The sequence below is a fragment of the Phascolarctos cinereus genome, unplaced genomic scaffold, assembly GCF_003287225.1.
Source record: "Phascolarctos cinereus isolate Bilbo 61053 unplaced genomic scaffold, phaCin_HiC Scaffold_5;HRSCAF=322, whole genome shotgun sequence".
Lineage (NCBI taxonomy): Eukaryota > Metazoa > Chordata > Mammalia > Diprotodontia > Phascolarctidae > Phascolarctos > Phascolarctos cinereus.
In genome coordinates, this window is record NW_027555958.1 from 156,613,074 (window position 1) to 156,640,391 (window position 27,318).

Genomic DNA, 27,318 nt, shown 5'->3' on the forward strand with positions numbered 1-27,318 from the left:
TAATGTCTTGTACATAGTATACCCTTAAAAATGTTTGTTGTGGGGCAGCTAGGTGGATAGAGCACCAGCCCTGAAGTCAGGAGGACCTGAGTTCAAATTCAGCCTCAGACCAAACACTTGACACTTATTAGCTGTGTGACCCTGGGCAAGTCACTTAACCCCAATTGCTTTAAGAAAAAAATGTTTGCTGAATTGAAAAGCCCTAAAAAATTATCATCAATTACTGACCGACTAAAAGGAACCCTCCAGTTGAGCCTCAGATCTTTCTAAAGGCTATGACCCTGATGTCAGACTGGATGAGGATGCAGCCTTTTTCACTGGGGACCAGAATCTGGGCTAACAGACTCAAACCCTTTAAGGCTTAGAGGATCAGAAGAGAGTCTAACCAGAAGGGACCTGAAACACCAGGAATACAAGGTGAAAGTAGTTTCTTCAGGTGAGAGAGAGAGAGGGAAGAAGCATTTATTAAGCACATATAATGCGCCAGTGCTAAGTGCTTTACATATATTATCTCCTTTGATTTAGGTGTTCATTGGAGGTAACAAGCCTATTGGGAATTCTCTCGGGTAATATGCATTTACCAAGTGCTTACTATGTGCCTGGCACTGTGTTATGAACTGGGGACAAAAAGAGAGGCAAAAGCCCACAGTCCCTGCTCTCTGGGAGTACCCAGTTTAATAAGGAAGATGAACAGGAAAATTAGAACATACGTGTAAAATAGAGTAGGTGGCAGAGAAGTAATAATACAGAGTAGCAGCTAGGTGGTGCAGTAGATAGAGTGCCAGGCTTGTAGTCAGGAACACTCACCTTCCTGAGTTCAAACCTATCTCAGACACTTACTAGTTGCATGGCCCTGAGCAAGTCACTTAACTGCTTGCCTCAGTTTCCTCATCTGTAAAATAAGCAGGAGAAAGAAATGGTAAACCACTCCAGTATCTTTGCCAAGAAAACCCCAAATGGGGTTATGAGGAATGGGACACAATTTTAAAATGTCTGATTAATAACAATAAAATACGGAGTAGATGCAAGGCCATCTCAGAGGGGAGGGTCCTAGCTTCCTGGGGTAGAGGTAGAGTTGGGGGGTGGAGATCCAGGAAAAGCCTCCTTGCAATAGAAGGGCCAGTAGATAAAAGGAAGCTAAAGAGTAGAGACAGTGAGGATGAAAAAGGAGGCAATCAATTTGCTAGAATATGGGGGAGATTTGGAACAGAATTCATTATTTTGTAAAAATTGTTGGGAAAGCTGGAAAGCAGTCTGGCACAAATTGGACATAGACAAATATCTTACACCATTTACCAAGATAAAATCAAAATGGCTAGAAATAAAGGGAGCTATTTACAAGAGAATTTGAAGAACATGGAATATATTACCCATCAGACTTATGGATAGGTCAACAATTTATGAATAAACAAGAGATAGAGAGCATTGTGAGATGTAAAATGGATAATTTTGATTACATTAAATTTAAAAGGTTTTGTACAAATAAAAGAATGTAGCCAAGATTAGGACAGCAGAAAACTGGGGGGGGGGATTTTTATAGACAGTTTGTCAGATAAAGATCTCATATCTCAAATATATAAAGAACATTGTCAAATCTATAAGAATATGAGTCATTCCCTAACTGATAAATGGTCAAAATGAACAAGAAGTTTTCTGATGAAGAAATCAAAACAATTTATAGTTGTACAAAAAAATGCTCTAAACCATTCTTGATTAGAAAAATGCAAATTAAAACAATCGAGCTATCATTTTATGTCTATCAGGTTGTCTCAAATGATAGAAGGAGAAAGTGACAAATGTTGGGAGTGGATGTGGAAAAATTGGGACACTCATTGTTGGTGGATCTGTGAGCTGATCCAACCATTTTGGAGAGCAATCTAGAATTATGCACAAAGAGTTGTTAAACTGCCTATACCCTTTCACCCAGCAATACCACTATTAGGCCTGTTTCCCAATATGATTAGAGAAAAAAGGAAAAGAATCTATATGTTCTAAAATATTTATAGCAGCTCTTTTTGTGATGGCAAAGAACTGGAAATTGTGGGGACGCCCATCAATTGAGGAATGGCTAAACAAATTGGGGTATATGTTTGTGATGGAATACTATTCTGCTATAAGAAATGATAAGATCGATGATAAAACATGGAAAGACTTGTACAAAATAATGAAGAGTGAAATGAGCAGAATCAAGACAACGTTGTATGTTGTAACAACAATATTGTTTTAAGAATAACGTTGAGCCACCAAGTCATTCTGACTATTATAAATACCCTAATTAACTTGCAAAGGTTCTATGAAGGAAGATGTTGTTTGCATCCAGAGAAAGAACTGATGATAGATAGATGGATAGATAGAGAGATAGAAAGATAGTTGTCTCTAGTTGTAGCCATCTCTAGGAGGGGAAAGGGAAAAAAAGAGTTACATGATAATTTTGTCACGTGACATGGACTCAAGGCCTTTGTTGTATATTTAAAAGGCATAGCAAGTTGTTCGTAATATATCTGCAGTTTCAGGTGCAATCCTCTTTTTTTCTATTCCATTTTGTTATGGAAATGCTTGTTTTATATCTTAAGTTCAGAGTAAAAAATGTTTTTAAATTTAAAAATTTTTGCAAAGAGAAAAGGTTGTGAGAGGAGAAAATCAAGATTGCATGTAGAAGGGTTAGCCTTGGCAAGAAGAGTTACCTAGTCATTTGAAAGAGGAATGCAGGAGAAGATGGTGGTGTGAGAAAAGTATAAGGCGAGCAGAAAAAGAATGGTCTCAGAGAATGGTCTCATAATTTTCAGTGATGTATGAAGCAAGGTGCCCAGTTGAAAGGGTGGGAGAGAGCTATATAGAAAGCTTAAGGAGAGAGAAAAATATTTGGAACAGCTGCTGTGGGGTGTAAGTTAGTGAATATATTAGGGAAGCATAAAAGGAATGCCTTTGACTTTAGGGCACAGTTCATTAATATAAATTTGGTGCAGTCTCAGTCAGCATTTTGTTGTGGTTTCCTTGAGCTCCATTCAGCAGCATGTGAGTGAAGGAGGCAGGTGGTGGAAGTAATCCAAGGTTGGGATTGGTAAAGCATAATTGACAATAGTCCAACAACTTGGTCAAAGGATGAATACCCTCCAACAATATTCCTGACAAATTGTCATCCAGTCTCTGCTCAAACCAATCCAAAGACAAAGACCTCACTATATCATGAGACAGCCTCCACTTTTTTGAACTACTTTAATTGTTAAAAAGTTCTAACTTTGTCTAATTTGCTCTAGTTTCTATTTTATACTGTCTTGAAGCTTCTTTATCTGGCCAACCTCCAAACCTCAGTCTGCCTACCTCGACGACCTGATTAGAGTTCTGCAAAAATGCCCAAGTTCTGCCTGCAATTGAGCCCTGTTTCAGCTCTGGCTTGTTCAATAAAACATCTCTTTTGTGTGTGAGGTTTCTAATCTTTGGCCACCTTCTCCTACCTGCTGCTGCTATTTCTACCCACTGCATTGGCTAAGAAACTCCAACAACCTGTTAATTCTCTCAGTGTCTTTAATACTTAATAGTAAAGCATGCTCGATTTCTTGACTTCAATCTTACATATTTCACCATTTCAACTCTACCCCTTCTTTTTTATTTCACCACAACTATCTCTCCCTTACATTATACCATATACAGATATACATATACATATATGTGTGTGTGTGTGTGAGTGTGTGTATATGTGTATGTGTATATATATGCATACACACATATATGTGTATGTATATATGTATACACACACATATATGTGTATGTATGTGCATGTATGTGTATGTATATATATGTATATATATTTGTGTGTGTGTGTGTGTGTGTGTGTGTATATATATATATATATACACACACACCTCTGTAATTCCATTCTGTAAGTAACAAACCTCCCTTCATTTGGGATCTTTTACTTTCATGCATCTTCCACCTTCTGGCACTCACAGAGACCTGGTTTCCCCTAGATGACAAAGAATCTTTGGTCCTCCCCTCAAGCACTAGCAGAACCCTGTCTCTTGCACTCTGAATAAGAAACTAGCAGTGCTGGGCCAGGCAGACAAGAGTAATTGCCCTCTCCTTCTCTTATGAGGGGCCCTTTGGACAGGGGAACTGGCTGCCTTGGTTCAGTCCTGAGGGAACCTAGTCCCTAAAGAGAGGAATGAAGGAAGCAAGCATTTATTAAGGACATACTATGTGCCAGACACTGTGCAAGGCATTTTGCAAATATTATTTGATTTAACCCTCACAACAACCCTGCAAGGTGGGTGCTATTATCATTCCCATTGTAGAGTTGAGGAAACTGAGGCAGAAGTTAAGTGATTTGCCCAGAGTCATACAGTTACTAAGCTCTAAAGACAGATTTGAACTCTGGCCATCCTGACTCCAGAAACAAGAAGAATCATTTAAGATTATGGTTTAGCTCATTTCTAGGATGCCCCTCCAAATAGAAATACACTTATTGTATAACACAAACAAGGTATAAGATAGATATTAATTTCCCCTATGTAAATGAAATGGTAAACACACGAGACTCACAAGTATTTACTGACAGAAAAACAAGCAGCAGCAGTAAAATAACTATTGCTGTAGTGTCCAGGGAGGCTGAGACTTAAACCTTAGAAAATGAAGTTGTTTTGGAGACTGCTGAGTAGAGATTTTATATTTCACCTTAGCTCTGCATTGTCTAAACAATTCCATCCCCACCCCCACCCCCATCCCCGCTCTGCCCCTCTCCAGTCCTTGGCTCTGGTCTCATCATTCTGCTTGTGGCCAATCTCTCTGGACTGGAAACTTCCTGCTGTCAGTTAATTCTGCTAAGGGACCCAGGAGCTCCAACCTCTCTTACAAGGCTGCTTTCAAGGCTGGAATGTATACCTCAGCATCACTATTCAGTCACTTATATTCAGAAAAGAAATAGTAAGAAGAAAAGGCGGCCAGGGACCCAAAGCCTAAACTAAAATCTTAGCTTAGCTGCCATGTATTTGAAGGTGTCGCGGAACTAGAGTGGGTAGAAGGTCACTGTCCCTCCCCCACATTTCACAGGAACTCTACAGGAACACCAGGGAAAGAGAGCTACTTGTCACACATTCCACAGATAGGAAGGAAGTTATCACTCCTTTTAAACTGATGCAGTGCCTGGCCCTTCTCATTGTTGAGGCCCTTGGAGAGACCCCATAGAGTTTGCTGCATCATGCCAAAACACCAAGCCCTTTCAGCATCGAGCCACATGTTTTCCTGGAAGTGGCTTGGATGCAGGTTCGGCTTGGATATACCCTAGCCAGAGCAAGAGTGGGAGTGCTGCTCTACACCCCTCATTATAGTTCCGTCTCTCTGGTCTTGGATAAAAAATCAGAATACCCCTTGTTACTTCTGACCTCCCCTGTTTCACCATTGCTTGGCAACCTTTTTGTTTTTTGATGTTCACTTATCAGAATGTATCACCAAATCCAGATCTGAGTGGCTACTACCTACTGGCCCCTGGGCTTTTTCCCTCTTTTCTCAAGGAGTTCAGGACTTGATTTATTATCTTTCTCTCATACGTAACTCCTGACTTATACTTAGGAACTTCAACATACCTGTTGGTGCCCCTTCAAACACCATAACCTCCTGTTTCCTTGATCTCCTCAAACCCTATGACGCACTGCACGCTACCATCACTGGACCACCAGGGATGGTCACACCCTAGATTTGGCCATCACTCACAAGTGTTCCTTTTCCCTGATCAAAACCCTGGTCATAGCCTCCTATTATTCTATCTCTCCTGTGCCTTAACCCTCCTGAACCAATTTTTATCCTCCCAGTGACCTCTAATTCTTCTACCTCTCAGTACTTTTTAGGCCATTACCCTTGCTCTGGATTAATTTTCTTCTCTTCCTAATCTCAACCCCATACTTAAGTAGTTCAATTCTACACAGTAGAAGACTGTGCTCCTTTGTCCTGTTACTGACAATACCTAATCAAAGCCAAGCACTGAATTACTCCCATCATCTCCTTCCATTCCTTTACTCATGTGCTTCTGTGAAGAAATAAAAAAGTTCCAAAGGAGCTGACTCCACTACAATTTATGGTATCTAAATTCAACGGGGCTTTAGTGTAGAAAGGCAGTTTTTTTATTCCTCTATAATTGATTCCTTATCCCATGCTTCCATAAAGGCTTCCCAAGCCTTCTCTTCTCTCCTCAAACTTTCCACACCTCCCACTCCTGCACTCTCAAAGTAAATCCTCTTTACTTACTTTACTGAGAAAATTGAGGCCTTTTTAAGGGAGGACTCTATTTTCTCCATTTTCTTCATCTTAAACCCTCTGGCATCATGCCCAACTCTCTTGTCCTTTCCACCAGTCTCTGGTAATCAAATGGCCCTTCACCTTGCCAATCCTTCTTCTGTGCCCTTGATCTCATTCCCTCCCAGCTTCTCCAGCAGATTACCTCCTCAATCATTTCCCTTTTTTTTTTAATCTAACTTCTCCCTATTTTTCTTTCCTATTTCCTTCAAACATACCCTAGTCCCTCCATTCTTAAAAAAAGGCTTTTTGGTACCATCTCCTAAAACTATTTTTCAATACCTCTCCTTACCTTCTCAACTCCAAGAAAAAGCTATCAACTATACTGATTGCCTCTACTTCTTCTCCTCTAACTGGTTTCTTATCCCTTTGCAATCTAGCTTCTGATCTCATCATTCAACTGAAACTACTATATCAATTTCCTCATCTGTAGAATGAGGGGTCAGACTAAGTGATGTCTGAGACGCCTTTTAGTTCTAACTCTGTGATCCAAAGAGACCTCATCAGCTCCCATGAGTTTAATGATCATCTCAAGCAGAAGGCTCTCTATATATCTGGCACCAATCTCTTTATTTAGTTCCAATCTCACAGCACCATCACCTATAGGACATTCCAAACTGAATAATCTATAAACATGTCAAAATCAACATATCCCAAACAGAACTTTATTATATTTCCTCAAAAGTCCCCTTCCTTTCCAAATATCCCTATTTCAGTCTAAAGCACTATGCTTCTTTCAGTCTCCCAACTTCATATTTTGCCATTGTCCCTTACTTTTCACTGTCCTTTATCAAACAAATCCATATGGTTGCCAAATCTTGCAATTTCTGCTTCTATAATGTCTCTTATTTTCTCAGTACTCCCATAGGCAACTCTGCATGATTATGCCTTCATCACCTCTCATGTGGACTATTGAAATGGCCTTCTAATTGGACTACCTGCTTCAAGTCTTTTCCATTCTTCCATCTATCCTCCACAGAGCTGACAAAGTTATTTTCCTTAAATGATAGTCTGACCATCCCACTCCCTTGCTCAATAAACTCCAGTGGCTCCCTTTTGCCATTAGCATAAATGTATAAACTCTCTGTTTGACTTTTAAATAAATTCCTTCACAACCTAGCCCCAATGTACCTTTCTGGCCTCATTATATATTACTGCCCTTCCTGCACTCTATATTCCAAATAAATTGGTCTTCTTGCTGTTTCTCACATAGAATATTCCATCACCCGTGTCTATGATTTTGCCCTGGCTGTCCCCCATGCCTAGAATATATCCCTCCTCACCTCTGCCTGATAGAACACCTTATTTCCTTCAAAACTCAGCTTAAGTGTTGCCTTGAGTTGTATTAAGCCTCTTTGGAATCTTCCCTTCATTTTTTTTTTAGGCAATTGGGGTTAAGTGACTTGCCCAGGGTCACACAGCTAGTAAGTGTCAAAGTACTGAATCTTTCACCTGCAAATGCCCTCGATACTTAAATTGCTTTGTATTTATTTTGTATTTCTTTTTCATACATGAGCTGTATTGTACACATTATTCTTCTATATATATTGTATGTGTACACACTGTCTTTCCAAATAGAATGCAAGTTTCTAGAATTCACTGGGGTTTTTTTGCTTTTGTATTCACAGAACTTAGCATCTTCCAGGCATTTAATGAATGTTTATTGCTGTTTAATTGAATTAAACTTTCAGTTGTCAAGGGAACTACCAAGAAAGAACAATGACCCAAGGATTGGGGTTAGAGGACACCCTAGCCTATAGAAAGAAAAATGAAATAGAAGGAGCCTAGCATACAGTGATTACATTTTAATTTTTGCATCACATTCATTTATGAATGTATCCCTCCCTCTCCCTCTACCAAGTGAGCTTTTCCTTACAGCAAAAAATTTTTAAAGAAAAACAATTCAGACAAACCAACTAATATATTAGCTGCCAACAAACACATCACCCAGCGGTGTTTACAATACTCCATACCCCATTGGTCCTCATCGCAATGAAGTGAAGGAGGTATAATAATTTAATCTTGTGCCAAGCTACTTTAAAAAATTATTATACTTTATTTATTTTAATATTAATTTTAAAATTTTTTATTTCTAAATTCTACCTCCAGCCCCTCCCCCACCCACTGAGAAGACAAGCAATGTCGGTTATACATGTGAAATTCCATATTAGCCATGTTGGAGGGGACAAAAAGCAAAAAGAAAAAAAGTGGAAAAAAGTATGCTTCAATCTGCACCTCCAGAGAGAGAACTAATGAACTCTGAGTGCCAAGCTAATTTTGAAATAGCAAACATTTACTAAATGCCTGTTGTTTGCCAGAATATTACATGTTTCTAGGGAAATTCAAAGCTTAGAAAGGATCCAGTCCCCACCCTCAAAGAGCTCATAACTTCATGGTGTTAAGAACCTAAGGTAGCTGTAATATGAACTTTTACATGGTAAGTTCGATAGTTACAAAATGGAATGCCATGTGAAGTGATCATATGTACTTAATGTTAATGTGCACATGGATTTGATCTTGAGAACCTTTTATATCATGGTCAAAATAAACACCATTGAAATGACTGTGCCTGTACAGACTGTGCTACAGTAGATGGATTGAAGGAGGGATATAGAAGAATCCCAGTAAGTTCTGTGGCTCTGGTCTTTTGAGTAGGAATCTTTCTCCAGGTGGCAACAGTTAATCAAAAACTTGTCAGTGGCAAAAAGTTAATTAAAGAAGTGGCAATAAGGCACCCTTCTGAGCAGTCTCATATCTCAAGGTGCCTATTACATCACAGTTCTCTCTCTCTCTCTCTCTCTCTCTCTCTCTCTCTCTCTCTCTCTCTCTCTCTCTCTCTCTCTCTCTCTCTCTCTCTCTTTCCCTCCCCACCTCCCCCCATCAAGAGAGTCCTAGAAGGATTTCTTGGCTTATTTGACCACCCTTGTCAAAGCCCTGGTAAATATACTCTGAGAAGTCTTGCCATTTTCTATCACTTTTCACAGGATCATACGCTTAGAGCTGAAAGGAACCTTAGAGTCATTTAATCCTTACTTACATTTTACAGATGAGGAAACTGAGGTCAGTGGAGGGGAAATCACTTATTGAAGATCATATAGATAGCATGCAGCAGAGCTGAGATTGAATCTAGACTCTCTAATTCCATATCCTATACTTTCCCCAGCATACCCAACATTGTCCCTGATAGTTTGCCTTTCTAGCGTTTTGGAATGTTTCTGGCGTATGAGAAAGGATTGTAAGTTAGGCTTCCACAGCAGAACAAGAACAGTTCTGAGGTCTTCCAAGAGCTTGTGGGTAGTCCCTCAACCAATCAGAAAGTGCTCCAAACTTTCTGTAAACAGCTAGTTCCTTAAGAAAGAGCCCTGGAGGCTAAATAGTTGCAACCCCTCAGGTCAAAGGCTTTTCTCCACTGCCCTTGCTTAATAAGCATATTGCATATTAACTGACACACCTAGAGGGCAGAGTTAGCCGCCATTTTTATCATGAAACCCATGAAGTGGACAGAGCTAACAGAACGTGGAAGAACATGCGATGGATTGTCCAGGGAGAGTGTAACTCAGATGAACTAGACCAATCATAGCCCTGATGGGTGGAGTATAGTTCTTACTAACTGCTTAAAGATTGATTGTACCACTGAACCAGAGCCTACATGCTCCTAGAGTGCGTTGTGCCCACTTCTCTCATGAGAAGTGTAACAGAGGCTTTCCTTCACTCACTCACTCACTGTAGTAGATTTTTGTTTCAGATTTTTCTAACGTGGTGAAAAGGATTGGGGCTAAGTCTTGGTAGAAGTATGAGAATCAAAAAAAAAACATAGGTCTAGATCTGGATGGATCTTAGAAGCTATCCTGTCCAAACCCCTCATTTTTCAAAAACGGAAACTGATGCCCAGAGAGCTAAGGTGCTTTTTCTGAGGCCACACAGGAATGTTGGAGGTAGGATTAAGACCCAGGTCTTCTTACTCCAGAGACAGTGCCTTTCCTGCTTTACCACACAGCCTTCCTAATCCATCAATCAATAAGCATTTATTAAATTCCTACAATATGCCAGGAGCTGTTCTAGCCCTATGGATACAAAGACAAAAATGAAACATTTCCTGAGATAACATATACATCTAGAAGTATATGTAAAATCCATACTAGGTAATTTCAAAAGTGAGACACTAGTGTCTGTGAAGCTCAGAAAAAGTTTCACTTAGCAGATGGGATTTGAGAAGAAAGGGAAAAAAAGTTTTTTGAAGGATAAATGATTACTCTTTAATTTTAACATTGCCAGAAAATAGGCTTATTTTTCTATGTAGTCATACATCATTATATGATAATCATATGTGAGTATATGTTTTTTACCTTCCTGAGTTTTGAAAACTTGGTTTGGATGCAGTAATAAGAAAAATCATAATGGGGGGGGGTAGAGCCAAAAATGGTGGAATAAAAGCAATGAGCTTGAGCTCTCCTCCAAACCCCTCCAAATACCTGTAAAAAATGGCTCTAAAAAAATTCTAAAGCAGCAGAACCCACAAAAAGACAGAGAAATGAATTTCCAGCCCAAGACAGCCTGGATGGTTGATCAGAAAGTTATATCTCGCCAGGCAGGAGAGGAATGAAGTTTGGCCTGGGCGTGCAGGCAAACCAAGCCTCAGCAAACCTGGAGCAGGCCTCAGAGGACTAAATCTTGAGCAGCTGTGGCAGTTTCCAGACTTCTCAATCCATGAATGCCAAAGACAACTTAGAAGGTCAGTGGGAAAAGTTTGTGACTGTGGTAAGAGAGAGAAGTGTGGTCCCAGCCCCAGCCCTGCTGCAGCCCTAGGGCTGCGGCTGCCTCCAGAGCTTCTGGCCCGCAGACTGAGGCGGAATCAAGTGGCTGATCAGAGGGGGATTGCAGAGATCTCTTGCTTTGCCCTGCTTGGATCTGGGTCACAGTTCTGGGTGGTAGTCTTGGGGCAAGGAGGAGTGCTGGCATGTGGAGCTTGTAGTGGTGGCAGAGAGAAAATCCTCCTCACAGTTCCAAGGCAGAAAAGAGTGCTTGTAGTCATTCATAGACCAGACCACAGGACAGGAAATGAGTAAACACCTTGCCTCTTAGAAGAATTGAGAATTTACAGGTCCCTAGAAGTATCTCTGAAAATAGCTGCACAAAACCCCTGAAGCTTGGAACAGTACATTCTCCACATTGGAAGCAAACTTCTACCTTAACAAAGAGTTTAAAACTCAAATAATTGGCTGGGATCATGAGCAAACAAAGGTGCAAAAGAGTCAGACCACAGAATCTTTCTTTGGTGACAAAGAAGATCAAAACATACAACCAGAAGAAGACAAGAAAGTCAAAGCTTCTACATCCAAAGCCTCCAAAAAAAATGTGAATCAGTCCCAGGCCATGGAAGAGCTCAAAAAGGATTTTGAGAAGCAAGTAAGAGAAGTAGAGCAAAAACTGGGAAGAGAAATGAGAGTGATACAAGAAAATCATGAAAAAGAAATCAACAGCTTGCTAAAGGAGACCTAAAAAATACTGAAGAAAATAACACCTTAAAAAATAGACTAACCCAAGTGGCAAAAGAGGTCCAAAAAGCCAATGAAGAGAAGAATGCCCTAAAAAGCAAAATTGGCCAAATGGAAAAGGAAGCCCAAAAGTTTATTGAAGAAAATACTTCCTTAAAAATTAGAATAGAGCAATTGGAAGCTAGTGACTTTATGAGAAATCAAGACACTGTAAAACAAATCCAAAAGAATGAAAAATTAGAAAACAATGTGAAATATCTCATTGGAAAAACAACTGACCTGGAAAATAGATCCAGGAGAGAGAATTTAAAAATTATTGGACTATCTGAAAGCCGTGATCAAAAAAGACATCATCTTTCAAGAAATTATCAAGGAAAACTGCCCTGATATTTTAGAGAAGGCAAAATAGAAATTGAAAGAATCCACCCACCACCTCCTAAAAGAGATCCCCAAAGGAAAACTCCTAGGAATATTGTAGCCAAATTACAGAGTTCCCAGGTCAAGGAGAAAATATTGCAAGCAGCCAGAAAAAACAATTCAAGTATTGTGGAAACACAATCAGGATAACATTAGATTTAGCAGCTACTACATTAAGGGACTGCAGGGCTTGGAATATGATATTCTGGAGGTCAAAGGAAATAGGATTACAACCAAGAATTACCTACCCAGCAGAACTGAGTATAATCTTTCAGTGGGGAATAACGGTTATTCAGTGAAATAGAGGACTTTCAAGCATTCTTGATGAAAAGACCAGAGCTGAATAGAAAATATGACTTTCAAATATAAGACTCAAGTGAAACATGAAGAGGTAAACAGGAAAGAGAAATCATAAGAGACTTATTAAGGTTGAACTATTTACATTCCTGCATGGGAAGATGATAATTTGTAACTCATGAGACCTTTGTCAGTATTAGGGTAGTTGGAGGGGAAAATTATATGTATGTATGTAGATAGATAGATAGATAGATAGATAGATAGATAGATAGATAGATAGATAGATAGATGGCACAGGGTGAGTTGAAGATGAAGGGGTGATATCTGGAGAATAAAATTAAGGAGTGAGAGAGAGCATTATGCTGGGAAAAGGAGAAGGGAAAGGTAAAATGGGGTAAATTATCTCACATAAAACCAATAAGAAAAGTCTCTCACAGTGGAGGGGAAATGGGGGAAGGTGAGAAGGAATGAGTGAATCTTATTCTCATAGGATTTGACTTAAGGAGGGAATAACATACACACTCAATTGGGTATGGAAATCTATCTTACCCTACAGGAAAATAGGGGAGGAAGGAGACAAGAGAGCAAGAAGATGATAGAGGGGAGGGAGAACAGGGGAAGGGGTAATCAGAAGCAAGCACTTCTGAGGAGGGACAGGGTCAAAGAGAGAATAGGGGGCAGCTAGGTGGCGCAGTGAATAGATGTCTGGCCTTGGAGTCAGGAGGACATGAATTCAAATCCAGTCTCAGACACATGACACTTACTAGCTGTGTGACCCTGGGCAAGTCACTTAACCCCGATTGCCTCACCAAAAAGGCAAAGAAAAAAAAAGAGAGAGAATAGAATAAATGGGGGCAGGATAAGATTAAGGGAAATGTAGTTAGTTTTTCTCAACACAATTACTATGGAAGTGCTTTGCATAACTATACCTGTATAATCTGTATTGAGTTGCTTGCCTTTTCAAGGAGAGTGGGCGGGGAGGGAGGAAGGGAGAAAATTTGTAACTCAAAGTTTTAAAAACACATGTTAAAAAAATTATTTTCACATGCAACTGAGAAATAAGAAATACAGGAAATGAAGCGTAGAAATCTATCCTGTCCTACAGGAAAATAGAAGGGGAAAGGGATAAGAGAAGGGGGGGAGAATATAGAAGGGAGGGAAGATTAGGGGAAGGAGTATTCAGAATGCATGCCATCTTGGGTTAGGGAGAGGGACAAGATGGGGAGAAAATTTGGGACTCAAAATCTTGTGGAAGTGAATTTTAAAAACTAAAAATAAATAAATTTTTAAAAATCATAATGGTGCATGACCCCCTAGTTATAGGTTGTCCAATTCTAAGTGCACAGTAAATTTTCTTTCACAGAACCCCTTAAATTGAAGCTGTAAACCACCATCCAAGTTGTAAGATTGGAAAAAGAATTAAAATGACCCTGACTGAATATATCCCACCATTCTAGAGTCATCAATCAGTTGAGAAGCATTTATTAAGCATCTACTGTTGTGCCAGGCACTATGCTAAGCACTAGGGATACAAAGAAAGGCAAAAAACAGTCCCTGCCCTCAAAGTGTTCACATTCTAATGGGCAAAACAAACATGAAAATTAATAAGGTATGCATAAGATATATACAGAGTAAATGAAAGCAAATCTGAGAAGGAAAGGCACTCGCAGCTGGGAAAATCAGAACCAGCCTCCTACAGAATGTGAGATTTCAGCTGAGTCTCGAAGTTTGATTAAGCTGGGGGTTTGGGGATATCTCCTGTATTGCTGCTAAGAAATTAATATATTTTAGCAGCTTGCAGGCTATATTTCATTGTTGCTATCAATAAAAAAAAATAATTCATGCCTACATCCCTATGGATTCTTAATTACATGGGTCACTAGAAAAAATCTTGAATTGCCCTTTCTAGTGCAGTAAGAATTGTGAAGAAATGGTTCAGTCGGGAGAGGCAGGGGTAGTGGTGGTGCTGGTGGTGATAGCAGCAATCACACTAGCTCTCACTCAGAATCTCTGTTTCCTGATGTGCAAAATCTGAGTATCGAATAATATCAGTTCTTTTAGCTACAAGTCCATGATCTTACAAGGTGAGAAGCTCTGATCACCACCCCTAGAGCTTCTTTCGTAAAACAAATATTTAATACCAAATGGGACAGATTAAAATATGAATTTCAACACACGTGGTGTATATTCCGTAGTGTGAAATGTTATTAGTCATGCGTACAAGGTACTCAAGCCCTAATGTATTTATTAAGAGTAACTGGAGTTTATCGAAGTTTTCAAACAGTCTTCTTGTTCTTCTCCCGAGTGCCTTGCTGTTATTTAGCCGGGTATTCCTCATCACTTTCTTGGCTCTGGACCCTAGGGTTCCTCCCAGATGTGGCTCCAGCTGCTCCCACCCCACCGCAGCTGGTCTCAGTGTCTCCGCCTGCCAAGCGCTGCTGCAGCTACAGCTGCAGCCGCATCTGGGGGGCGCGTGCGCCGTGGCAGCCGATGCCCGGGCACCGCCGCCTCCTCCCCGCTGCCCTGCCTATTTTAGTCCTAGCTGCCGCGGCCGGGCGCGGGGCCGCCTGGAGCCGGGGGCTGAGCTCAGGGGCGCGGAGTTGACCCGCTGGGCCGGGGCTGCGGGCACCCACCCTGAATAAGAAGGGGAGCCGGAGCAGTCCGGTCAGCTCCAGCCTCGCAGGCTCTCAGCCTCCCAGCCAGAGTCCGGCTAGGACCTGAAACTTTTGTCATGCAACCCTGGAGCTTGTGCCGAGCGAAAGAAAAAGGTAAGAAGGAGTTGGGAGAGGAGCTGCTGGCTTTGCAGCCGCCTCCTGCTCGGGTGTCGACTTACAGCCTGGCACCTCACGGGGCTAAAAATGGAAGCGAAAGTTGGAGGCACCCCGGGCTTTGGAGCAACTTTCTCGGAGCTCTCCAACCCCCATCTCTGCCTCTTCCTCTCTGTGCTCTGCAGCTACTCATCTGCCTCCTCTTTTGCCCCAGGTCGGTTACTGGGACTATCATTTTCCTTGGCTGCTCCCCAAATTCCCATCCCCTTCCTCAGCCACTTCACACGTGTTGCCCTTTTTCCTACCCCAGGCCTCCATCACTACTTTCTGTGTTGCCTTGATCCCCATTCCTTTTTGTCTGTCAATCCTGCCTATGCCGTGTCCTCAGGGCCCCCTTAAGAGAGTTGGGGAGGGAATCTAATGAGGGAAAGGAGCCCTCTTAGATTCTCATAGGCGTCTGTGTTTTTAGCTGCTGTCAGTCTCCTGCACTGGACCCTAGAGGGAACAGGATTGGTTCCCCTTGTCTTCGGTTGCACACCGACTTGGGAAAACTGCCACATCTAGCTATACATCTCCATCCTTTCTCACTGGTCCTGTGGACAAGTCTGGTTGTGGAAGAAAAAAAAAAGAAAAAGAAACGTGATTCTTAATGTTTCCCATTCATGTTTCATGTAAGGACTTTGAAATGTAAAGGCAGGCTTGGAAGGCATTTGAAGAGGGAGGTTACTGACACTCCATCAGGAGTTTCCTTCCTCCCTCCTTCCTTCCCATCCTTCCTTCTTTTCTTTTTTCCTTGCTTCCTCCCATCTTTCCTTTTTCCTTCTTTCCTTTTTTCTTCTATTTTTACTTTCCTTTTTTCTTCCTTCCTCTCTCCTCTCCTTCTTCCTTCCTTCCTTCCTTCCTTCCTTCCTTCCTTCCTTCCTTCCTTCCTTCCTTCCTTCCTTCCCTCCTTCCTTCCTTCCCTCCCTCCTTCCTTCCTTCTCTCTTGTAAGCAGGTCAAAGGATCTCTAATATTCAAGAGAGAAATTCTTGGTGGAACCATGGTCAAGTAATTTCTCTTCTCTATTCTTGTTTCCTCATTTGTAAAATATAACAGGGCTGAACTAGATGACTTTTAAGGTTCCATCCAGCTCTAGTGATTCTTGGTCCCTGTATTGATTGAAAACACAAATAGACAATTAATAATATACAGATGGTGAGAATTATTTCCAGCAAGAGAAACTCATCAACTTTGGAAACAAATTTAAAACCTTTCCACCAAACATGCACATTTAGTGATTTAAAAAAAATTGTTAACCATTACATTTTAAGTATTTTGAAATTTCAGAGTAAGCATAAATTATACTTATTTCTTCATATTTTTAATTCCCAAGGACATTTGCATAAAATATTATAATATTGTAGTTGGGAATTGTTCTTTTTGGTAATAAATAAAGAATTAAACAAGAATGCTGAGTTGAGAATATAAACAAAGGTGATCAAATCACTTCTATGGGCTTCAGTTTCCTGACCTATAAAATGAAAGCATTGGACTAAATGAGCCCTAAGATTCCTTCTGGTTCTAGCATTCCATTACATTAGAGTAACTTCAAGAGAGTATTTTCCAAAATCCAATTTAATATAAGGCATTACCTGCTCTCTAAAACTGTGTGCATTTATGCCCTCAGACATTTGGTAAGCAGTTGGATTTCTTTAATTATACAAATCTCTTGTAATATCTGAATCATAAAACAAACTAAACTTCTAAATGGTGACATTCTATGTTGTTAAATTTAAAAATGTGTCACCAGAAACTGGAATCCAGACATTGTACCACAGAACTGACTAATAAGGTTGGCACATCTTTTTAGAGCTACTTGGTCAAAAAGGAGGCTTCAGAAGACTGAAGGTGAAGGCAGGACCTCTTTATGAAACAATCCTCACATATGGGCATGGCAGTAGGAACATTACCTGTAATGATGGAGTGATATTAAATTTTAAGGTAGTCTTTGCAAAATATCTGAGACCGGTCCTTTAAAAAGTAGAGGAAAGCTTCAGAGTTTAGATTTTTGTTGCTGTCGGTGAGGGTCACGGGCATATAGAGCACAAGCAAGTCTCCAAATAAGATGCTACATGTTTTTGATTACCTTTGTAAAGAAAAAAAAATTAAGATTTCCCCTCACTCGCCTTCTGCTCCCCCACTTCATTTCAAAAAATAAACAGGAAAATGCTTCAAAGTGAAAGTCACAGAGGTGTTTTATAAAAACTTTCATTTCATTGTTATTAGACAAATCTGCTGATTTAGGCCTAATAATTCCTAGTTATACTCTTATATGCTGAGCATTTATATTACATAAGATCCAAAGTGTAAAAAACACAGAGATAGATAAAGTTGTGCAACTAAATTATTCATAGAGTTAACAGATGTGACTTGATGAGGACAGAAGGCTATATGTCTGCCTTCTGAGTAAGTATGGGAACAGGATAAAAACCTATCCTGTTTGAAACCTGGAATCCTTGGTCTTTTTGACTTTGCCTACATTTTGAAAGGTTGACAAATTCGATGTGCCTTAAAGGAGATATGGCCATTAATTTTTCCCAACATATAATCTAGTTGAGTTTCTAGCACAACCTTTTTACACAGGTGAGGAATAGCACAAATGCTATTTGTATGGGGGAAGGAAGTATTATATTAGAATGCAAACCAAGTGCTTATGAAATCTAATTTACCCAATCTGTGAATAGTAAGTAAAAACAGTTGAAGAAAGAATTAGATTTTTATTCATACACCTTAGACTTGGAATGAGGCGGGAGGTAATACTTCGGATTTACAATAATGGATTTATTCCAAATAGATTGAAGCAATTATCTTTCTTTCATTAATCAAAATGTATTCTTTTTGGTAAACTGAGGGACTCCTGAATCCAAATGCTTCTTGTTTTATCCTCGTAAAATGCCCACCTATTACTTATAAAAATTAAAGTCTTTTGAACGTCAAGTTAAAGAAATAGCTAATGTACCAGTTTGGCTAAAATATAATTCATATGAGGGCAAAAAGATACAGTTTGTCTGGAAAGGGAGGTAGGAAGGAGGTAGGAGGTAGATTATGGAAGATGGCAAATAACAGCCTATAGAGTTTGTGTCTTAGAAGCAATAAGGAGCTACTAAGGATTTTTCAGGGACACATATATGTACTTGATGAGCAGGAAAGAGAAATTTATTCAATAAAGGAGATTAAGGAGTAGTTAGGTAGAGATAAAATAATATGATTAATAATAATACCTAATATTTATATGGTACTTGCTATGTGTGCCAAGTATAATACTAAGCACTTCACAATTAATGTCTCATTTAATCTTTACAACAATCCTGGGAGAGTTTAAGTGTCTTCCTTAGAGTCACACAGCTAGTGAGTATCTGAGGCCATTTTTGAAACCAAGTCATTTGTTGTTAGGCCCACTACCTTACAATAATAATAATAATAACAAGCATAGTAAAAATAACTTATACAGCACTTAAAGGTTTGCAAAGCACTTTGCACATATTTCTATTTGATCCTCACAACAGCCATTATAAAGTAAGAGGGAAACCAAAAGAGAGCAATGGTTCAGAAGCCAAGGAATAAGAGTATACGGGAGAAAGGGGTTGGTTGACAGTGTTACAGCCTAGAGAGAGGTAATGTAGAATGACAACAAAGAAGGACCCTAGATTCAGCAGTTCAGACAGTTACAGTAGCAAGTTCAATAGAGTGATGAAGTCAGAAGCCGCAACATAAGAGTTTGAGAAGTAAGGGAAGGTCCAGATATCAAAGCAATGAAGTGTAGATGTCTTTTTCTCCGACTTTGACTTTGAAAGGGAGAAGAGTTCTAGGACCAGAGAAGGTTTGGAGGAAGCTGTTGCCTGGAATGGGTAGAGAATGCCTGAGGAAAAATAAAAAGATAGCCATATAATAGTGAAGATGCAATTGAGATTAGATTAGATAAATCTGTTGGGCACCAAAATAGCATGTTTATGCCACTGTTGGGTCATACCATCAAAAATTACCTTCCATCTATTCAGCAGTTATTTTGTATGTACTAATTTTGTGTGTTTCCCCAATTGGAATATAAACTTCCATAGACTATAAACAGAAGTGGTTTTTGCTGCTTCTTTGTAACCCTGTGATTAACACAATCCCTGGAACATAGTTAAGCACTTAATAAATTATTGTTGATTAATTATGAGTAGAAGCAGATAATTGGATGGTGGGGTTAGCTCAGGGCTGGAATTTGGCTAGGCATGTGTAACCATAGGATGAGGGGGCAAGAAATTGAAGGGTAGGGGCAGCTAGGCAGCTCAGTGGATAGAGCCCGGCCCTGAAGTCAGAAGGAACTGAGTTCAAATCCCACCTCAGACCACACACTTGACACTTACTAGCTGTGTGACCCTGGGCAAGTCACTTAACCAATTGCCTAAAAAAAAAATTGAAGGGTATTTGATAGTACATAGTTGAATTGGTCAATCATATAATCGAGACTACAAAGAGAAGAAAGTGAGGACAGAGCAAGGATCATAGACTGGGAGAACAGGCTGAGGGGTTAGAGGTCATGGTCAAGATGGAAAATATGCTTAGGAAAAGTGGAGGCCAAGGAAGAGATGCAAGGATAGGATGTTATGAGAGAAAGCAATGTCAGAGTTCTGGATCATGGAGGTAGCACAGACAGGTGACGGAGAGATGAAATGTAGGACCAGCTCTATTTGTAGGTCAGAGAGTTTAGTAGGAGGATGAGCCGGGAGGTGATTGGGGGAACAATGAAATGCGTATTGGTGTCTTCACATATGATGGAAAGGGTTGAAATGGAGAAGAAGACTGTGAGTCAGGTACTACACTCATAAGATCATAGACCAGCTGGGTGACACAGTGAATAGAGCCTGGCACTTGGAGTTAAGAAGACCTGAGTTCAAATCCTGCTGTGTAACCCTGAGCAAGCCACTTAATCTCTGTCTGTCTCAGAAGAGGAGGATCCAATGAAGTTATATTTGTAAAGTGCTTAGTACAGTGCCTGGAACACAGTAGGTGCTCAATAAATGTTTGTTTCTTCCCTTCCTCCGTCCCTCCCTCCCTCCCTTCTTTCCTCCCTTCCTCCCTCCCTTCCTTCCTTCCTCCCTTCTTTCCTCCCTCCCTTCCTCCCACCCTCCCTTCCTCCCTTCCTCCCTCCCTTCTTTCCTCTCTTTCTCCCTCCCTTTTTTCCTTCCTTCCTCCCTCCCTTCCTCCCTCCCTTCCTCCCTCCCTTCTTTCCTCCCTCCCTTCCTCCCTCCCTTCTTTCCTCCCTTCGTCCCTTCCTCCCTCCCTTCTTTCCTCCCTTCCTCCCTTCCTCCCTCCCTTCCTCCCTTCCTCCCTCCCTCCCTTCTTCCCTTTCTTCATCTGAAAATGAAAATAATAGTATTTAGGGTTGTCATGAGGTTAAAACAAGAGAAAATTCATAAAGCGCTTTGCAAACCTTAAAGCACTATATCAATGCTAGCTATTATGAGATTTATATCTGGAAGGGACCTTAGAGGCCATCTTGTCCAATCCTCTCACTTAACAGGTGACAAAACTGAGGAAACTGAAAAATGAAGTGACTTTCTCAGGGTCACACACAGGTAGCACGTAGTGGGGCTGAGATTTGAACTAGGACTAGAACCTGAACCAACTCTGACTCCAAATTCAGTATTCTTTCCTTTGTAAATTTCTCCAGACCAATTCACTGGAAAACTTTCCCTTGTGGGATCATAAATCTAGAAGTGAAAGTTTCTGAAGTGATCATCTCCTTTACCCTCGCTCATTTTACAGAGGAGGAAATCGAGGCTAATGACATGCAGTGACATTTTTCAGATGATGCTCATGGGTGAAGTGCCACAAACACAGGCTTAGAACATTTTTGGGGGGTGGGTTAGGCAGTGGGGTTAAGTGACTTGTCCAGGGTCATACAGCTAGTAAGTGTTATGTGTCTGAGTTCAGATTTGAAATCAGGTCCTCCCGAATCCAGGATCAGTGCTCTATCCACCGCGCCACCTAACTACCCCGGCTTAGAACATTTTTGACAATGATGACAGAGACTCTTCTATTTCAGTTGTTAACATATTCTTTCATGAGAGTCTCTGTGTTTTGGGGGAGGAAAGCACTAGATTGAGGATCAGACCACGATTTGAGCCTCTGCTATGCCTTACATTAGCTATGTGACTTTGAGCCACACAGTTCACCTCTCTCGGCATTTATTTCCTCATCTCTCAAATGAGTTGCACTGAATTATACTAATAGCTCACATTTCCAAATTGCTTACTGACTTACTAAGTGAGTTTGTGCTTTCTGGCAACCTTGTGAGATAACTATAGTGGGCATTATTATTGACATTTTAACACACAATGAAATTAAGACTTGAAGTCTGTTACTCGGGCATTAAATGGTATGCTGCAATGGGGTTGAACATGAATACAAACAGATCCTACAGGCATATTGGCTTAGAAAAACAAAAATTAAGATTATCTACATCTTATTTTTATTTACTTTTTGTTAAATATTTCTTAGTTCTATTTTTTATTTTATTTTTAAGAAATAAAACAAGCATTCCCATAATATAGTAGAATTTTTAAAAAGATGTATGCATTTGAAACTGCAAATTATTGCTTACCGTGGCGAGTTTTGCTGGCAAGTTGCAGGCCTCAAGTTTGACACCTCTGAGCAGATAGAGCACAGTACTTGGAATCAGAGAGACCTGAGTTTGAATTAGGTGATTACTAGCTGTGTGGCCCTGGGCAAGTCATTTATCTTCTCTCTCAGCCTCAGTCTCCTCCCCTTAAAAAGATAAAAAGAGCACTTACTACATAAGATTAAATGAGATAATATATGTGAAGTGCTTTGGAAAACCCTTAGAGAGCTACATAAATTTTAGCTATTATTATTGTTGTCAGAGTTGGGACATGAATTCAAATCAGGTAAATCTAAATCTAGTACTCTTTGCACTAGACCAGAGTGCAAGAAGAATGCCAGAAATGAACCACCTGGAAATCAAATGGTGAATTTCAGACACATTGGTACCACCTATAACAAAGGGTAGGATCAAAGGACATTTAAAAAATGCATGCCATAATCAAATTACCTCTAAAGTCAAATGATTGTAGCATCATAGATTTAGAGCTGGAAGGGACTGAGGCTCAGAAAGGCGACGCAACTTATCCAGGGGTCTCACAGGTAGTAAGTGGCAAAGTGAGAATTCAAACCAGTTATCTGATCATGAATCCAAGAATTTCCACTATTTCATTCTTTCTGGCTTTCAAACTATTACTCCATTATTTTGAGAAAATCCATTAATCTCTCTGAGCCTCAGTTTCCTTATCTGCAAAGTGGGGGTAATCATTTTGACACTTTTGAGTGTAAAGTGTTTTGTTCATATAATGTTTTTGTAGTCACTTAGGGCATTGTTTCCCTTTTTGGAGCTGGACACGTTTTCATTGTTCAATTTTATATTGTTCCTTCCTCAGAATTGCTGCAAAGTATGTTTGCATGTCAGGTTTGTGTACGTGTGTACATATGCATGTGTGTGTGCATGTACTATTTATTTCAGTGCTTTGAACAATCTCTTATTTAGTTGGTGCAGTTATTCCTTCTAGGACACAGATCAGGAGCCCTCTCCTTTCAGAACGGTCTTTACGAGTTTCTGTGTCTAAAAAATGGCCAGCTTTCTGGTGATGATTCTCTCCTAAGCTGGTCTTTGAATGACTGCTGGGTTGTATAGGCCATCACCAGGACATTCTCACATCATAAATCACATTTCTCTAGCATTTTAAGGTTTACAAAGCAACAAGCCTATGAGGAAGGTAATGCAAGTGTTTTTATCTTTATTTTATAAATGAAGGAGCCAAGGCTTGCAAAAGTTATTTAACATAACTAATAAGCAAAAAAGTCAAGACTTGAACCCAGGATGCCTGACTTCAAATCCACTACACTTTCCACTAAGTCATGTTTTATTTGAAACCTTTCTAACTTGGTTGGACTTTCTGAATCTTTGGCTTCATTGGTGTAACTTCCAAGACCTGAAAGTCACTTGGTATCTACTCAAAAAAAAGAAGAAAAAGAGTCTTCTGGTACTCTCACCAACTTAAGAGAGACATTGGGGTGAAACGCTCGCATACACAAATACAAATATAAATACACACAAACATACACACACACACACACACACACACACATAATATATATCTACCTATGTCTGTATCTATCTATCTATGAGTCATCAGCATAAAGATGAGAGCTAAACCCATGGAAGCTGATGAGGTTATCAAGAGACAATGTAGAGGAAGAAGGCAAGAGGGCCTACAACTAAATACTGGAGAATACTCACAGTGAAGCTCATCATAATGTTAGTGACCAGCAAAGGAAACAAAGAATGGTCAGATAGGTAGAAAAAGAATAAAGAGAGAACAATGTCATGAGAGCAGAGGATATCTGGGATTTAAGAGCTTGAGAAGGATAAGGACTGAGAAAAATCCATCAGCTTTGCCAATTAAGAGATCATTGTGTGACATATAAAAAGTTCAAGAGGTATAATTTCTGGGTAATTAATCATTTTATTAATCACGCTAGCATATAATTAATAAAAGGGATTAGTGACACTCTTGAATGCAAAAGACTCCTCATGGAACCCAATTGGCTTATATGCCCTTGGAAGAATGGATATTCCAGAGGGTGGCAATCAACTCTGGTAACAATTAATGGGAAGAATGAATATCTTGAGAAGTGGACCTATTCTTATGAGAAGTTGGGGAATGTGACTTTGATTAGGTCATTTACTTTCAAATCATCCCCAGCCTTGGGCAACCTAGACAGAGGATCTACACTCCTGCCAAATCAGTGGAACACAATGGGCTGGAATGCACCTTAGATGAAATTCTTTGTAAGGTTTTCTAGTTGGATGGGGCAACAACTCCACCTAGATAAGATAGTCTAGGTGGGGATAATTTTGGAAAAGGTCTAAGATGTCCCCAATAATTTGTTTTTTAATCATTGTTATTTTCAATTTACAACTTTGAAGAGAGTAGTATCTCTTGGAAAGCCAGATTGCAAAGGGCTGAGGGGTAAGAGGATAGTAGGTAGAGGCAACAAAGTATACAGGAAAACCACCTATAAGTTTTGTTTAGAAATCTGACTCTGCCAAGGGTCCCTCTCTCCATCATTCCTCCTGTCACTATTTTTGACATGAATTTAAAAAGGAAAAAAATGCAAGCTTACATAACTAATCAGCATTCATTCAATACAGCAAGAGTCAGAAGACCTGAGTTCAAACACCAACCTTGATTCTTTGTTGTTCAGTCGTTTCAGTTATGTCTGACTTTCCATGACCCCATTTAGGTGTTTTCTTGGCAAAGACACTGTAGTGATTTGCCATTTCCTTCTCCAGCTCACTTTACAAATGAAGAAACTGAAGCAAAAGGTTAAGTGACTTGCCCAGGGTCACAAAGTATCTGAGACTGGATTTGGACTCAGGAAGATAAAGTCTTCCTGACTCAGGGCCTGGCACTCTATCCACTGCAACACCTTGCTGCCCCCACCTAGATGCTTACTGGAAGTATAACCATCACTTACCCTCTCTGAGACTCAGTTTCATCATCTGTAAAAATGGAAATTATAATAACTCTGTTTTATAGAGCTGTGAACCTCAAAGGAGATAATCTGAGTAAAATACTTTTTAAACCTCAGTATAGTATGTATGTCAGCTAGTGACATAATCATATTAACATATTATGATTGCTATTCTTGAACTGGAGATAAATGAAACCAACAGAAATATGTTGGATGAGATAATTTCTATATGCCCAAATTATAAATTATTTTAGAGTTCTTTAAGATACTAAATTGCTACGGTAGTAATTATTTCTTTTTATTGTTATTGTTATTGGAGGCAGTGTGGTATGGTAGAGAAAACCCTGAAGTTGGAGTCACAGGTTCTGAGTTTGAACTCTGTCTCTGGTACTTTATAACCTCTGGGACCTTGGGCAAGTCATTTAAACTTTCTAGGCCTCAGTTTGCTCATCTGTAAAAGGAAGGGGCTGGGCTACATGACTTCTCCAGTCCTTTCCTGTTTCAGATCTACAGTCTATGAATTTGTTTCCATTTGACAGATAAGTGAATTTTCCCCCTGTGGTTTTTTTAAAAAATAATTAATTAAATTTTAATCCCCATGGTTCTTAATATGTGTTATAGCTATTGGTGATTTTAGAAGCCACAGTGAATGAATAAGTAAGCTGGTGTGCCATTCATTCTGTATGATCCTAGTAGAGGATAAAATCCTCTCTTGTGATGCAATAAGACAAAAGATTGGTAATAATGATGATTTTACAAGACCTAGTGCATAAACCACATAGTATTCTCTTCTATATGAGCCCACTATAGGATAAAATCTTTCATGGTGAGAGATGAAATAGATATAAAAGTATCTTAATATTTCTATTAGTCCCGATGCTACTTCATGCACCTCAAGTCCATTTGCAAATATAAACACAAAGCAGACAACACAATAATACACCAGAAACAGAACCAATTTCCTTCAGCTAAATGGAAAAGGAAAAGCAGGTTGATGTCAAAAGTGAAAAAATATGAGGTCAGAAGACCTTGATACAAATTCTGGCCTTGCCTCTTATTAGATGTGTAAACTTCAGTGAGTCATTTCTTCTGTGGGCTTCAGCTCCTCCATTTCACAAACCTAAATTGATGATTTTGGACCAGATTTCCATTGGCACTTCTAGCTATTGAAAGGGAAAAGACAGGTAAGAATATTAAAAGAAGGAAAGATCCTTATTATTCTCTTATGTTTGTGCAGTATGTATGTTGTAAGTTCCCTGGTCATAAAGATTGTGCTTTCTGTGGCCTGTATTAACAAGGATTATAGTGTCTTCCTTAAGCATATCAGTTGACTCATTCTCATATTTAATTTTTATTAATTAATTCAGTTAATTAATCTGCAATTATATTTAATCATCCTAATCTCTAGAACAATTCAAGAATGTGTTTGGATATTTTCTTACTAATTAAGTTTCTTCTTTTCTTTTTTCTTTCTTTTTTTTTTTTTTTTTGCTTTTTGGTGAGACAATTGGGGTTAAGCAACTTGCTCAGGGTCACACAGGTAGTAAGTGTGAAGTGTCCGAGGTCAGATTTGAACTCAGGTCCTCCTGACTCCAAGGCCGAAGTTCTATCCAGTGTGCCACCTAGCTCCCCTGACTAATTAAGTTTTAATACCTCTCAGTTAACTGAATTCAGAGCCCCTACCAGTTGATCAGATATTAATAAACTAAAGAAACCTCCTTTCCCAATAATAATTATTTATATTCCTCTATATATTAAATCCTTTGATATCTAAGAATAAATAAATATTAAATTTGTTGAACATATAATTTATTAGCAAGGAAATCAGTAACACAAAATTATAAATAATTGCTTACAATATTTTAATTCTGAGAAGTATCACAACCAGGGTCACTACAAACCTTCAATTTAACAGCAACATGGAAGGAAACAAGCATTTATTAAGCACTTACTATGTACCAGGCACTGTTCTAAGTGCCTAACAAACATTATCACATTTGATCCTTCTAACAATGCTGGGAGGTAGGTACTATTATTAACCCCATTCTACAATTGAGAAAACCAAGGCAAGCAGAGGTTAAGTGACTTGCCCAGTGTCACACAGCTAGTAAGTGTCTGAGGCTGGACTGGAACTCAGGTCTTCATGGCTACAGGACCTAACTACTACCTAGCCTAGTAGGCTACCTAGCTAATCCAGCATGTGACTTCACTTCTGAGAACATGGGATAATGAGGAAACTTTTTTCAAAAGAATTTTCTTCATCCTTTTCACAACCTAAAGATTAAAATGGTTCCATCAAAAAGGAAGGCCTCTCAATTCTCTTTTTCTCCTTCTCTGCCTTCTTTATGGCTATGACAAAGGAAAAAAATAGCCCAAATCCCAGTATCTTCACCTTTTTCTAAGTCATCACTAGGAACAGTTTTTATAAACCTAGTGTCAATATTACTTTTTTGCACAATATTCCCTTTGGCTCTTA

At 39.5% G+C, this 27,318-nt stretch overlaps 1 protein-coding gene across 2 annotated transcripts in view; it reads left to right on the top strand.

Annotated features, from left to right (window-relative positions):
- Positions 1-14,992: 14,992 nt before the first annotated feature.
- The window catches only part of POPDC3 (popeye domain cAMP effector 3), a 32,084-nt gene continuing 19,758 nt past the window's right edge, over positions 14,993-27,318 (top strand). For both annotated transcript variants that reach the window (XM_078155221.1, XM_078155222.1), the window contains exon 1: positions 14,993-15,262. The gene's annotated coding sequence lies outside the window, so the exon portion shown is untranslated. The remainder of the gene's footprint in view (positions 15,263-27,318) is intronic.